At 45.4% G+C, this 16,140-nt stretch overlaps 1 protein-coding gene across 14 annotated transcripts in view; it reads left to right on the forward strand.

The window, feature by feature from the left end:
• Positions 1–16,140, forward strand: part of Tead1 (TEA domain transcription factor 1) — a 228,578-nt gene that overhangs the window by 145,165 nt on the left and 67,273 nt on the right. The window lies entirely within an intron of this gene.

Consider the following 16,140-nt stretch of genomic DNA (forward strand, 5'->3'; position numbering starts at 1 on the left):
AGAGAGAGAGAGAGAGAGAGAGAGAGAGAGAGAGAGAGAGAACGCATGTGCAAGTGCACACGAGAGCAAGTGAGCACAATGTGTTCAGATTTCTTTATTCTTTGAATTCTGGTAAATCAGGCTGTTGCCACCCCTCAAACCGTTTCTATAACACATAGAAAGAAAAACCAGACTAGTGTTAATCACAAGAGCCTTTTATGTTCATATATAGCTTGTCATAACACATTATAATATTACAGCAAATACATTTAACTCATTGAATGTTCTCAGGAGGCTCCTAACTCCTTTTAGATTGTTCTCTGAGCCTCTCCTGCAAGATCTTAGCTGCAAAGCCTTGTGATCCTGCCAGGCCACTTTTGCCAAAAACCAAGATTTAGAATCCCCCTTTAGGGGGAAAAAAAGAAATCTCTGCACTGTTTGCCGGCACTTAAAAATCTGTCTGGTTTTGTTAGCACCTGCAAACAGGAAGTTGAGATTTGAGGAGAAACTTTTGGCTGAATGCACCAAGCTTGCTGGCGAGCAAGAGTCTCTGTTACCATGGAAACCACACTGCCACCTCCTGCTTTAATGGAGAATTGGTGGATTTCCGGAGAAACTAAGGTTGACTTTTAAGACATTTCTCCGTCCTGTCAGGCATCTCTTATCCCTACCCAAGCCCTTCATGAGCTCAAGAAATTGTGTGTTGCTTCAGAGCCACTGGTTTCTGCCTGGCAACAGTGTATAGTGGTTTCCTTTCCCTCGTGTTTAAATCACATGTATTCCCGCCTGCCTTGTTCCATAAACGACTTAAAAAGTTACTGTGTTGCCTATTATAATTATGTGGGTTGAAAATAAAGGAAGGAATGGGGCATCATGCACGCTATGATTGGAACACCTGATGCTGGAGGTTGTTCTGCCCTTGTAAACCTTTCCTGACTTGAACTGTTCTAAACAGTCCCTAACCCTTTGTTTCTTCTCATTACAATGAGACACCTTAAGATAAAGCCTTAACTGTTTTTAAAGTAAACCAACCTGATTTCACTAAGCAAGTCTTTTCATCCAGGCAGAGGAGAGATACTTGCAGGTTGCTTTCAGCCCCCTGGGTGCCCCTCCCCTACAGACCCACTCCGTTTCCCCTCAGCTAATTGTTTATCTAGGAGAATGCAAATGGTGGTTTTAAGTCTTCTAAGTCATCCATCATGCCTGGCAGCCTCCATTGTCTCAGTTTTGGGTTTGAGCCAAGCCAGACTCTTTCTGTTGGTAGAGGGGGTGGGGTGGGGGATTCGTTCTTCAGGCTCTGCCAGTTCTGTTCTTGTGGAGCTGAGCCCTGGTGTGAGTCAGGGCCCTTCAGGCATGTCCGTCCTCCCTATGCGTTGGGAAAAGGAACTCAGGGCTCCTCATTTTCTTAGGTCACATTAATAGGAAGTAGCTCCTCATTTGAAGTGGAAGAGGCAGGGCTTGCTCTCTGTGTCATAGTTCCTGTTAGCGTTTTCATTCATTTTTGTGGCTGTAATAAAATACTGTTTATAGTCAGCTACAAAGTGAGTAATTACCATGCAGCCAATGAAATTCAATATAGGTTTGTCGCCGTTTTTTGAATTTTAATTAAACCAGTCCTCAAGTAAATGAGAAATGCTGCCGCTTTTGTTGTGACAAGTGACATTGACAAAATATTAATCTAATGGTGTATTTGTCTGCAGCCTCTAGGGGTGTGTTTTGTTGTTTCAGTTTGTTCTTTCTAAAGCGCACAGGGAAGAATAACTCTTTAAGACTCCATGAAATGAAACCTCCATGTATGGAATATTCCATCACTGATAACCCGACAGCCACAATTGCCTGTGTCTCTTATGACACGGAAAAAATTTTATGTTTTTAAACCAGATGTTCCTGTGGTTCACTTTTTTTAATATATCATTAAAACTGTAGCTGGGATAAATAACCAACTATTGACTCCAAAGCCTAATATTAAGGAATAACCAGCCCGCGTTCCTGTTACATCACTTCCTTTTTATCTTAGTTTATAAATTACCTTGTGGCTTAATTGACATCCTGGTGGTGGAGGGGGATCCTTTTTATGACTGAATTATTTAAGTCAATTTTAATGGAGATTTTTTTTTTTTTAACTTGAACTTAGTCATCTGGAAAGAACATAAACATTTAAAAATGAATATTCTTTCTGTCGATTTCTTGGTCTCCCTCATGGGGCATGGTTTGATGTTTAAAAGAGCAGTTTGATTTCAGATTCGGTTAATTCTGAGTCCTGCAGATTTTATTCAAATGGTAAAAATCTTAACATTTTCTCATCTTTAGAGTTGACCTAAAATCCAGAGGTTTAAGAGCAAACTCCTTTTGGATCTTCGCTTTGCCCAGTGTTAGGAATCTATACTTTTTCTTGTTTGTGAATCTGTTTGTAAACCTCACTATTCACTTTGCACCAACACAGCCTGGCCTGGCTACTGCTTCCTCTGTCACCACTACCACCATCAGTTTGTGGAGGTGTAGGGATTGTGTTTGGGGGTGCAAGACTATTGTTTCTAGACATTCAGTTATGGCAGCAGGCAAACTGGCAAAGCAGCATGTCCGGGAGGGGCATGTGCCGACTCAGAGCGCCACATCAACCCCAATATTTTTTCAGGGATGCTAACCCTCTTGTAACTGCCAAATTGGATTTGTCACTGAATGAAGTATCAGCTGCCGTGGACAAGGCCATAAAAGCCAGCCGGCTGGCCCCTTTGTAGGCGAGGCTTAGCCAACGATTGATATGTTTTAGCACTTTCAGAATTATTGTGATTAGGAGGAAACCCTTCTGAATGAGGAAGAAAAGGGGGAAGGACTTACAGTCACAGCTGGTGAGCAGCGAGTGTTTGCAAAGAGGAAGTCACCATTATGGCTTTCTCCTGGTTCCTACTCTCAGTGATGCCTGTGGAATACTGAGAGGAGGAAGTCCTGCCCCTACTAGAGTCTTGCTCTGCAGCATCTGGAATGTTGTGGACTTGAGAAACCTGTGCATTTAGAGAGCTGACATCGAGGTGTGTGCATGTGCGAAATACACAGTGGCTAAATGCGCTGGTCTCCACATTCGAGTTAATTGTGTTAATTTTAACTGTAGCGATTTCACTAGTAACAATAGAGTGCCTTGTCTTTGATTTCCCACACCTGAGGTTCTTATTCTAAAATAAGACTCTTTGTCACCTGGCCTCAGTGTGGTCTTGTAGGTTAAATGGGAAGACACAGTGCCTCGTTTAGGCTGTCCAGGTATCGTACAGTGTTTTTACACCTCATATTTTCAGGTACCACACAGCCCAAGAACTCTTACACTGATCTTGCACCAGCCAAGAGGCAGCTCTTTGAGTGGCTCAGAGCTGTGCAGCTTTCCCAGCATTCCCAAATGCACATGGATTGGTTGCTTCTCTGGTAGTCCCTGAGGGCACCCCATTCCTGTTCAGAGTTTGCTCAGCAATACAACTTAGGAAAAGAGGCCGGCTTGCCAGGTCCTGGGGAGAGCCTTTCCAAGCCTGTGAAAAGCACGAAGCATCCAGCAGCCGAGCCTACTTACAGCTGGCCCTCCTGGCCCTCTGCTAGCTTTGATCTGCGAATCAGGCCGCACCATGAATGCCCTTATTGTCATGTTCTGTGTACACAGTGTGTGAATTATTGAAAATAGGGAGGCCTGGGCCTCATCTGGTAGAGATTACAGTGCAGGCATGCTGGGCGAAGGTCTGTAATTGAAAATCCCCAGATGCTGTTTATTTGCCCTTTGTCACATGACCTGCAGCAGGAAGATTGTCTGAACAAAACGCTGCCTGCGTGGAGAGTAGAGCCTGCCATCCCCCACCCCAGAGTTTACACGGACGCAGTCAGTACACAGCTTAAACACCTGCCCGTAGGATTTTTAAAGGCTTAAAATAGATTCACTCATAGCATTTAAATAGAAGGCATCTTGCTTGTTGGTTTAAACTGCTTAAGCGGTTGTTGACTTGTGGAACCTTCTATCCACACAAGGGTTTGCTGGATAATTTCACTTTGAGATATCTTTACAAAGCAATATTCAAGGCTAGAGCCATATAAGGATATGACGCATGGGCTCTTGAGTGTAGTGGGTGAGCTAACAGATGTATAGTCCTTCTATCTTTAGAAAACATTATGGATACCCAGAATGTAGCCCCGAGTAAGGGCGTTTGATCTGAAGAAGTGGTGTTTCCTGGAAAGTATTTCCTCAAAGGCCAACTCACCTTTTTGTGTGGTGGATTGGGGCAGATGCTACTTCTAAAAGCTATGAAGGCCACCAGAAGTTTAAAAAAGGAAAGCCAGGTGCCCCAGTACAAGCCTCTCAGCCAACTACTCCAGGCTTAAGACGGAAAGATAACTTCATGTACAGTTTTCAACACCAGCCTAGGCATCTTGAGGAGACCCTGTGTCGGATGGATGGGTAGGTGGGTGGATGGATGGTGGATGGGTGAATGGATTTTGAAGATACAAGGTTCTTAGTTTTATGTGTTCATTCCACTAGAAAATAGATCAGGCTGATCATCCTACATGTGACCTTATGACTCAGCTGCCTCTCAGAGGGAGGGAACATCACAGATAGTTCAGCATTCCACAGTCTTTCACCCAGATCTTGTTGTACCTTAAGGACAGGAGCCCTGGCTTTTCCTTCTTCTGCCAGCATGCTGAGAGCATACATCAGATTACTACTTCTTGTGCTCCGAGATGCTGCTCTTCAGAATAAAAGTGTTATAGGAAGAGATGGAAACCAGCATCAGTATGGTGGCCATTTGTAGCCTCTCCTGAGGTGGTGTGAGCCAGGAAGACAGTAGTCTGTGGAAACAGAATTGTCCCTGCTTTCTTTTTTCTTTGTTGTTGTTGCTTTGTTTTGTTTTGTTTTGTTTTGTTTTTCAAGACAGGGTTTCTCTGTATAGCCCTAGCTGTTCTGGAACTCACTCTGTAGACTAGGCTGGCCTCAAACTTAGAAATCCGTCTGCCTCTGCCTCTCAAGTGCTGGGATCAAAGGTGTGCACCACCACTGCCCAGCTGGTCCCTGCTTTCATGAAGCCCAGAATTTGTCAAGGAAATTGGCCAAATCCATATACCATACATATCACCAGGCAGTTCTTGTGCAGTGCTCTGGGGTATCGCAGGGGCTGGTGGTCAAATTGTTCTAAGCCACGGTGTCTTAGGAACTTACATATTATTGTTCAGCAGATTTGGGTGGACCACAGAGTCAAGAAAGAGTGAGGGCTCATCATTTTATCCAAAGGGAACAGCTCCCTACAGGTGCTGAGCAGTAAGGATATGTCAGGGAAGTGTGTGCAGAGAGTGGCAGGTAAGAAGGCCAAAGGTGGTGTGCACATCAAGGCTTTTGTTTTGCTTTGCAAGGTAGGGAGGATATTTGTGCTACCTGAGTAATTAGAAATTTAATAGATATGAAAGCAGCGGACTCTCTCAAATCCTAAATTCCTTCTAGAGGGTGGTGCATTTAAATGTGATCGGTCACTGTCTTAACAAGGAAGGACATTTTCCAAGTCACTGGCTTCCCTCTAGCGTGGCCTCACAAGGCTTGGAAGTACCAGGTCACATGACCCAGACCTGGGCTACCTCCAGAGACAGCATCCCAGCACTTGTGTCCCAGGCTGTACTGCTTCAGCACAGCTCTCCTTCTCACCTCAGTTGGTCCCATACTAGCAGCACTGCACACTGTCTTGCCTCAATCTAGGACACTGAGGTTTATATAGCAAGTTCCAGGCCAGCCAGGACTACATATTGAGACTTAAAGAAAATGTCTTTAAAAAGAAGAGAGATGGGGAATGGAGGAAGAGAGAGACAAGAAGAAAAGCAGCAAACAAGCTAGGTAGAGGGTGGGCCTGACCATAGTCTCAGTGCTGGAAGCAGACACACCCAGAATGTGAATCAGTGCGTCAGTAAAGAGTCTCCGTGAAGACCAGAGGTTCTTAGCACTTCTCATGTGTGGATTTCACACTTCTCTAAGGCCAAATAGTTAACAAACAGACAGAGTGTTCTTAGCGAAGTTTTTCATTAACGAGGCTTTCCTGAGTTAATGTTGAGATTAGCTCTCTTTTTTGGACTGGGTCCCTATTTCTGTGGCAGAGGGGGGTGGGGCACGAAGAAGAGAGGAGCAAGTGGTGGCCGCACTGGCAGTGTTAGGCCTGGAAAGTGTGCACCTCTGAGATTGTGAGCAGAGAGGACTTCTGAGTCAGGTGGCGATGCTGGTACTCCCCAGCTTCCATGGTCCTTGAGCTTTTCCTTTTTGTCTTCAGAAAAAAGAAAGGAGCTTATTCATTTAACTAATTAAAAAAACATGTTTTAGCATGTGCAGTTGGAAGGTGCTAAATACGGGGTCAGAGAGAAGCAAGGGGGCTCTGTAGAGCAGTCTCTGCTGTAGGAAGTGAGGAATTCAGGCACAGCAGGGACGGACGCACTGCTGACTGTTGGGTGCAAAGGAGTCAATAAATGACCAATTCCATTTCTGCTGCTTTTGGACCACCTGGAAGAAATAAGGCAGTTGGGGTGAATGGGGACGAATAAGAGCTTGCAAGCAGAAGAGGAAGCAAGAGTGTTTTAGGGGAGACATGGAAAGCAGAGCCATGGTGTAGAAAAGCTCCCTCCTCAACCTTGAATAGTAGAAGACCCCTATACAGGAATGCTCTGAGGAGGACTTCATATTTTCCTCAGAATAGACCCAGGGAGGGTATACTTGCTACTTTTCACATGGCTTTGATAAAATACCTGCCCACCACAACTTATTGGATGAAGGCTTTTTTGTGGCTCATAGTTCAAGGAACATAGTCCATCGTGGAGGGAGGGGCAGCATGGTGGCAAGAATGCCTTGGTGCTGTTCCTTAATGGTCCTCACTTGGATCAGAGATGGGCCATGCCTCTTCTTCCCATCAACCCACTTTCTTTAGTGAGACCCTACAACATCATCAACTAGGGATCAAGTATGATGATGCGTCTTGTTTTCAGACCATTAACAGAACCCAATATAAACAGACATGGGCCTGAAAGAAATGAGTTGAAAGGGACTGTTGGGAGCACCTTTGTTCTGAAGCCCCTGCACAGGACTGGGGTGATATTGGCTCTCAGGCTGCTTTCCTGATGACAATCAAGTTACCATTCCTCCTGTGCACTAAGGTACTTGTTTTAAACTCACAGTTCTCGAGTTTCTCAGTTTGCTTTGTAATCCTGTGGTCTTCCTTTCAAGGTAATCTCCCACCACCAGGTTCACCACTCGTACCCTATCCCACTCCCATTCCCCACCCCCTACCCCCATATGCCATGACCTTTGTGTTTCAGATGGGATTCTTTGAGAAAATACACCCTGAGGTGGACCTGGATGGATTTTGATTGACAGTCTGTCCTATTTTCATCTGTTACCCTGACAAAAGATAACTAAGAAGAAAATAAGCTCATACATCCAGGTTTTAATCCATCATAGCGGTTAAGTTAAGGTGGCAGGACTTCAGATAGCTAGGCACATCACCTGCACAGTAATTTACTTGCTTCTCAGCCCAATCTCTCTACTCCTAATCAGCTCAGGACTTTGTACATAAAAAATGGTATCATTCACTGTGGTATGAGCCTTCCCACACGTGCCACAGGCCAACTCAATGTAGACAGTTCCTCGTTGAGATTTTCTTCCTGGGTGTTTGGTTAAGTTGCCAATTGACACTAACTGTCCTACTGTCTTGGGGCATAGTGAAGCTGTGAATAATGGCAGGATGGTAAAGTGAATTAAAAGATGGTGGGAAGGCACCATGAGAAAGGTAAGTTGTGTGCGTGTAGGCAGATGGTGTCACTGTAGGACATCTGGCTAAAGAGACAGCAGAGCCTCGAAGATCTTGAAGCTGTGAATTGGCTATCCCAGAACCATATTGTAAGTTCTTGTCCGTGAGGCACGGACAGCGCATTGAAGCTCTGAAGGCAACGGGATCTGTTTGGGAGTTGGGAGGTGACTGGTTGCTCCATAATGAATTAGCTGCTAGAAAATATCATGCCTATCTATTCTTCTACAGAGCTATAATAGCACGGGATTGTATGTATGCAGAATCAGATCAGAATGTCACACTCAGCTCACAACCTTACCTGCTCTTCTGTAATTCCATGCAGAAGTATTATAAGCTGTCTTACTCAAGAAGAAGGGTTTGATGGGGCTGTTGTTCGATAATGCTGTCAGGGTGGTGGGTTGATGACTCTCCCAGGAAGCCAGAACTCACTGGAGTTATTACCAGGGCACTTCAAAGAGATTCTAGGGAGAACTGAACTGAGTGAGCAGGAGTCTGTCAACCTTCTCTTTTATACTCTCCTTTTAAGTTTGAGCTGCTCTCCTGTGCCCTGAATGAAGAGACCAGTCATCTCAGGAAACGGCCACCAGTCCCTTTGTAGACCCTTAGCTCAGGAACATGCAGTCCTAGCACCTGATAACCTAGGAAGGTACCCTGGCCCTTCCTGGTGATTTTCCACATTGGCACTGGGTTTTGGTCAATGATTTATATTGGAGATTAACCGAGACATTGGCCTAGCTACTTCCTCCTTGATGGTGCTCAGGGACTGATTGGAAGTCCCTGCTCATGAAGTCACCTGCTCATACTGATCCCACATCCCTCCCATGGAGCCATTCACTCCAACTTTTCGTGCCTACCCATTGCCTGCCTCGGTACAGTGAGCAGAGAACTTCCTGCCTGGTGTGTGTTGGGGGGCAGGGAAGGAGCTGTGGCGTTTGAGCATTACATATGCAGAAAACCTGATAACCAGGCAGAGACTCTGGGCACCTTGTGAGCACACAGTAGGGCCACTCAGCCAGGTCTTCTTGGGAGATTCTTTAAGCATTATAAAGTACTATAGGTAGCATTACTTCCCTCTTGTGTTGCCTGTCCTCCATTATTAAATACACCCACTTGGGTTTGACCAGTTTCTTCCCCACTTGGTAGGCTTCCCCCACTTCCCACTATGCCGGGACACGTTGCAATGGTGGTAATGGCTAATTATTAAGCCTTAAAGTTAATAAAGAAAGGGCAGTGACTCTAGCCAGGTCCACAGATGCACATACCCCAGACCTCTGCTGAGCTGGTGACACTTGGCTCCTGCAGTGTCCCCTACTCCTGTGCCTTTTGGCTCTTAGCTTTCATGGTTTAGAAGGTTAGCTTTTTCTTCTCATTTAGATGAATTTCAGCTTAATGAAAATGAATCCCAGGGCTATAAGCTATGTTAATACCATCGTGTCTGAGAAAATCCCCCATGAATCCTCTGTGTGTGCTGTGTGCTGCTCCTGGCATCAGAGGACAGAGCCTCTGTCTAGTAGCCTCCCTTCCCTCAGCCCATGGCTGTGGTCCTGTTGGAAAGCTGCTCACTGCCTCTTCCCACTGCATCTTTTTCCTGGCCTAATGGTGATAGTCCATGAGCAGATGTCTGTTGGGTGTTTATGTCCCATGTGAGGGCATGCTCCACTAACCCTGAGCTGCTGGGTAAGGCTGCCACAGAGAACCTGCATGCTGTCATTTCAGAGGCTAGGGATGTCTAGAAAAGGGGAGATTTGGTCAGCTTGTGTCAGGTCAAAACCCTGGGAAGATGGTGTTATCAGAAAGATAAATGGACTCTAGACATGCAGAAATCAGCAGGGACATGCCAGGTACATAGGAAACTCAAAATGTTCTTAGAGAGAACATTCTAGTAATCCAGTAGTCCTTTGGGCTAGAACAGGATTTGGGGTGGTATCAATAACCCCATAGCTGTACACATGGACCAGTGCCTTTCTGATAACAGAAAGGTCAGATATAGCTTACATTGGTCCTCTGCTTTCATTCTTCTATGTAGATCATGGAGTAGGGGATCATCACATAGATTCACAGTGGTGGGGGTCCTCATGTAGCTCTTTTGGAGGTTGAAGGACAACAGAGGTTTACTTCCAGTACTGGGACAGAGCCCTTTCCATTCTTCGGGGATCTTGAGAGCCTTGCCTGGAGTTGGGTTTACTTTAGGCTGGCTGTAGCAGGGAAGAGCTACATTCTGTCCTCTCTGGCAGACTGACTCCATTCAATAACAAAAGTGGCTCTTGCTCCTTAAAGCTCAGTGTCTCTGGGCTACAATTTGTAGCCACAGACCTTGCATTTTCTGAGCCTCAAACAAGACCTCGAGGCCACTTTCCTTCGCAAATACAGCCCACAACAATGTTAACCAGTCTCCTCTGGGTTTAGAAGCTCTGTGTGAACTCTGCTTTTCTCTCATCTTGTCCTGTAGCAGGAAAAGCCAGAGGCAGGCCTGCTGTCAAACATTAAATTTAGAGAGAGAGAGACAGACACACACCCAGGAGTTGTGCCATGAGGTGACATTTAGTAATGAGACGTGACGTGGCCACTCAGCTCTGTAAGCTGTACTGCTCTGAAGGAGCAGGATGTATCAGGAGTGCTGAGTGTGACCTGTGTGGCCTGTGGCCTCCCAAGCAAGCACAGAGAGTAGGCTTAGCGAGCTTGGAGTCTGAGGGCAGCCAGTGTGATTTTACAAGAGTTCCTGGATCCTGCTTGTTAAGATAATCTTTTACCTGTCCACTGTGGTCTTGTCATTCTTGGTAATGATATGTTCATTCAAGTATTCCAGAGATACTTTAGATGTTTTCATGTTATAGCAAAATCACTCTGGGTTCATGTCTGGGTGACTGGGGAGAGGAAAGCGAGTAAGCACCTGGGGTACCACACACACCCTCAAGTTCAGCTCTTGGAAAGTGGAAAAGGAGGTTTAGGTGTTCAAGGTCACCCTCAGCTACCCGAGACCTGCTTCAGAAAACCTAAAGAAACAGGAAGATTAGATATATCTAATATAGAAATCTGGAATACACTTGAGATTTATTGGAAATTTTCAGGTCTACCTCATGTGACAGGTTGTAGTTAAAACTTGGTTCCCCTGCCTTGCTTTTTCAACTGTATTAATTACATTTTCTACAGGCTAGTTGTTAAAAGAAGTATTTATTTTGAGCATGCATAGATTTCATGTGTAGATATGGGCCCTGCCCAGAGCTCATAAGATTTATATATGTAGATACTCCCCCCCCAAAAAAAAATCTCAGAAAAATACACAATTCAAAACCATGGTTGTTTCCAAGCATTTCTGATAATGTGCAGAAGGTGTGTGGGGATAGAATGTTAAAATTAAGTTTACCCTCTTGCAGGGTCTGTAATGTTGATGGGATCATGTGCCTGTGTATGAGGTGGGAGTGGGGAAAGGCACCGCAGAACTGGAGACACCGAATGAGCATTTCTACTGGCCAGCGTTCTGATTGACCCCATATTGACCTGGGTATTCCGAAAGACCCCAGAGCCCTTCCCAGTTACTGCGTGCACAGGTGGTGATTGTAGTATCCATCCCGACTCTTGAATCAGAAACTTACACAGTTCAAGTCTTACAGTTCAAGATTGTGGGCTTTATCATATAGACCCACTGTGCTTTGAGAGAGAAGGAGTACGTGGGGGCTGTGGTGATAGCTTTGTGAGTAAACACAAGCTCCATGAGCTGAGTATCCACCCCAGGATTGGAACAGACACAGGAGGACTGCTGGGGCTTCTGGCAAGCTAGCCTAGATGTGAAATGGTGAGTGTTGGCATCAGATCCTCCAGAAACCCATGACGTCACATAGGCAGGCCTCACAGACCTGTTGCCAAGGCAGCAGCCGCCATATTCCCAGAATCCATTTGGCTCACCTCCCATCTTTACCTGTGCCCACCACATCACCTCACTCTCTCCCCCTCTTCTCTTTCCACCACTACACCGTCTCTCCCCCCACCCCCCCTGGAAACCTCTTACACATGGAACTGTTTGGGCCTAGTGTGGTGTGTCCTGACCTGAGCTGCCAATCAAACACATCAGTGAGCTTAGCTCAGGCTTAAAAGAGAGGAAATAAAAGAGCTTGTGACTACAGTACAGTTCTTCTCTGGCCTCTGAATGGAAGCACTTGTAAGAATGTGTGTGTGTTTGCACATGAGTGAGTACATACATGTGGGTGCGTGCACACCAACTCAAAAGAAATAGAAGTAGCACTCAGGGTGTCCTATCAAGGTCACAGAGAAACACAGACATTTGGAATGCCACTCTTGTTTCCCAAGAAAGTCAGGATATTGTAATTTAGGGAAGCTTTAGAAATAAATGTACAAAGTTTTAATAGACTCAGCCATATGGTTTCTATTTTGGATTTCTGTTTGCTATTTTCAAATAATTATTTAAAATAATTTGAGTCAGCTGAGTGGTGGTGACTCATGCCTTTAATCCCATCAGTTGGGAGGCAGAGGCAGGTGGATCTCTGTGAGTTTAAGGCCAGTCTGGTCTACAGAGAGAGTTTCAGGACAGCCAGGGCTACACAGAGATACCCTATCGTGACACCCCCCACCCCCCCACCCCCCCCCCGTAAAAAAATCAGGTTAATAGATTAACCTGTACTTTCCAATTAAAGCATATAGCATAATAATTGAATTAGATGAAGTGGATTGAAATCACACAGGCTTATAAGAAGTATTAGCATATTGTCTGCTAGAGAGTTGCTCAGGCTCCTATGCATTCTTTTAGGGAAGACACTTCTTCGTATGTTAAAACAGGCAGTTTTAATATCTAAAAGACGCATTCTAGAGCAGGGCATGAAAGAAGAAATCCAGGCTTTGTAAAGTTCTCGGTCCTGTTCGTCTCTGGAGCAAGGATGGGATGTTGAGAGTAAGATGATAAGCTTTCTTATAATTGTAATACAGGATGTCTCTGTGTAGCCCAAGCTGGTACCCTCCACACCTGGCTTAAACCAAGCTTTCAGTGACATGACCAGAAAGGCGTGCTCAGCACATCCCTTCATTAAGGGTGTGCTTTAGAAGAAGCCAGCCACCTTTAGAATCACTTTTCAGCACGATTAAAGCACAGTGCCATTTGCATAGGCTCTGGGGATCTCTGGCACTTGTGGCTCTCCTAGACAGCTATCTTACTTCAACCTGGTGCTACGAGAAATTGAAAGTCTTTATGTCGGTTTCATGTCACATCTCCTGAGCCATCTTCTCTGTATTCACAGAAAATAAGCAAGTTTGGGGCAAGAGCCTCTTTTGTGCCACCTGGACAAGATCCAGATGAAATTGCATGTCTCGCACAGAGCCCTGGCCACTCAAACAGCCCCGACTAGCTGCCCAGAGAGGGCCCAGGGCTGGAGAGTGCTCAGTTGATCTGTGGACATTGTCATTCAGGTCTGGTTTCTGGTAATTAGGCACTCCTGGCTGGCCTCCGCTGTCAGTGAGCCTTTATGACAAATTGCAAAACCTGCACAGCCTTCTGAGAGATGGACAAGTAGGCCCGATGACACTACAGGGGATATTGGCAGCGAGCAGTTTGAAAGGAGATGTGCGCTGAAGCAATCCCCAAGCTGAGTTCAGAAGCCTGTTTCCTCTAAATGCTCCGGAAAAGGTACATTCAGTTAGAGTTGAGATCTGAGAAGATTTTGACAGGCTGAAATGATAGGCTCAATTTAATAGGGTGAGGTGGGAGTAGAAATAAATGGAAAATTTTTTATTGGGGGTTTGAAAATGCCAGCAGATCTGAATGGAAAAGAACAGGGTTAAGGGCTGTATGTGAGGAAAAGCCCCCACATGGTGGCTTACATCATTTATAACTCCAGTCCTTGGGGGCCTGACATGCTTTTCTGGCCTTTGTAGCCACACACATCATGCACGGACATGGTAATAAAACACCCATACAAATACAATTTAAAAAATAAAAAATAAGCCAGCCAGGTGGCGGTGGTGCATGCCTTTAATCCCAGCACTTGGGAGGCAGAGGCAGGCGGATTTCTGAGTTCGAGGCCAGCCTGGTCTACAGAGTGAGTTCTAGGACAGCCAGGGCTACACAGAGAAACCCTGTCTCGAAAAAAACAAAAACAAACAAACAAATAAATAAAATAAAAAATAAATGAATACTGGTAGACAGTAGGATCAACAGAGGAGTGTCTAGACTGAGAAGGTGATAGGTACACACAACCTCACAGCATGGCCATTTCTAGTTCTGCAAATTCTTCTGAAAGGAAGGGAGGCAGAGGACAGACTGAGGATCCAAGAGGATCCCTGAAAGACAGCTAGGCATCTGTGTGAAGGCCTTTCAAGAACATCTGGAAGGATCTAAAGATGAAAGTTAGAAGAAACCCCATGTAATTGGGACCCTTGTCTTATTAATCTGCTTCAAGATCCAGCAAGCAGGACTCTTCATCCCAAGCTTAGACTTAGGAGTGTTTTACGGTTTCAGAGAAGAGAGTGGGTAACCCAGGGGTACTTTGTGGCACCAAGACATCTTTGTCTTCTGTGCTCTGTGTGTTCTGTGACATCCTGAAATAGGCAGCCGATGGGCTCAAGTCCCGGTAAGGACATAAATGTTTCAGGCTACAGTGAATTGTCTGTGTCACGGAACCTCTGAGCATCATTCCGTGTGTCCTGTCAGGGCAAGGGGTCACCAACTCACCAAGGCAGGGGTGTGGTCACTGGCTCTGGGGGGGGGGGCAGTGTATGTGTTAGTGACTTCTGTCTCTTTGATCAAATCACTGACAGAAACTACTTGAGGGAAGCAGGATTTGTTTTAGCTTACAGTTTAGAGGGCACATCCCTGGTAATGGGAAAAGCTTCATGCTTGGCTCACCTTAGTTCTTTGTGGTATGAGCTTACAGTGCCCTCTGGAAAGAGATAGTATTGGGTTTTAACCCTCAAAGCCTGTCTCTGCTGACCTCATCCACCAGCTAGAGTCCATGTCCTTCAGGCTGCATAGCCTCCCTAGACAGTGTCAGCAGCCGGGGAACCTGTGTTCAAGATAAGATCCCTTGGGGAATATTTCACATTCAAACCACAGCACTGTTTCTTATATTACTCTGCACAGCAAGGTGCTGGCTGTCCAGGACAGTTGTCTAAGAGAAAAGGGTTCTGTGCTCTTCAGGTGTGATCTGTGTCTGGAAAATGAGAGAGTACAAGCTCTGTAGACAGTGCCATGACTGTTCAGGGGCATCCCAAGAGAGGACAGACTGGGGCTTACTGCTTCCAGTAGCTCTGGTATCATGTTAAAGCAAAACCATGCTCAGCAGGGCAGGGAGACACTTGCCAGAGTGATTGCCTTTAGACCCGATCTTGCCAGAGTGATTGCCTTTAGACCCGATCTTGCCAGTGGGGCTGATTAAAGACGATGAAATACAGTGTTCAAAAGCTGTGTGGTATAAAGTGTGTCTGTGTTCCTAGAACAGTTAAATGCGACTCATTGGACCACTCTTAGAAGGATCCATATCTTCAGGAGTGGGTTTTCTTTCTCATAGTACCTTAGTGGTACTTTTTGCCTCTTCGGCTTCTGGGGGGGAATGCTTTTCTGTTAGAGCATAGTTATTTCACATCATAACTGTTTGAAATTTCAGTTTGCTAGCAGCAAAAGAATGAACAGTTTTTCTGTTCAGATGTTTTTTTTCTTGGCTCAAGGTTACAAGACTTGGAGAAAGTTGAGTCACTCGCCCTAACAAACAGGCCTGAGAACAGTCTTGTCTGTAGTTTGCTGTGGGTGCAAAGACCACATTTTGGATCTTCTGCTTCCATACTGTTGAGCTTCCTTTGGCTGCTGTACTTGGCAGCCGCCAGAGCCTCACTCTCTTGTGTCTATAATGAGGCGACCACAGGGAGAAGCTTGGATGAAGAAGAAAATGACCGTTTAGAAATGCGGGCTTCAACAGAAGATTTGAGCTCATTTTCTCCCAGACTAAATACGCCCCCCCCCATGTGTGTGTGTGTGTGTGTGTGTGTGTGTGTGTGTCTGTCTGTCTGTCTGTCTGTCTGTCTGTCTATGTCTGTCTCTCTTCCAACTTAGCACTTTTACGAGCAAGCAAACAAGATCATGCAGGCTTTTTTGTTTGATCTTTTCGAAACAGGGTTTCTCTGTGTAGCTCTATCTTAGAACTTATTCTGTAGATCAGGCTGGCCTCAGAGATCCTCCTGCCTCAGTCTCTTGAGTGCTGGGATTAAACGTGTTGCCATCATGCCAAGCTATGCTAGCATTTTCTTAAAAGGCATATATCAATCTCAGTGGCTGGACAACATTTAAAGTTAAGTAGTTTTTATCTTAATTTTCCTTAGTAAATATTTTCCCAGACAGTTGTGCTTTTTTTTGGGGGGGGGG

Source organism: Mastomys coucha, unplaced genomic scaffold (genome assembly GCF_008632895.1).
Source record: "Mastomys coucha isolate ucsf_1 unplaced genomic scaffold, UCSF_Mcou_1 pScaffold21, whole genome shotgun sequence".
NCBI classification, from domain to species: Eukaryota; Metazoa; Chordata; class Mammalia; order Rodentia; family Muridae; genus Mastomys; species Mastomys coucha.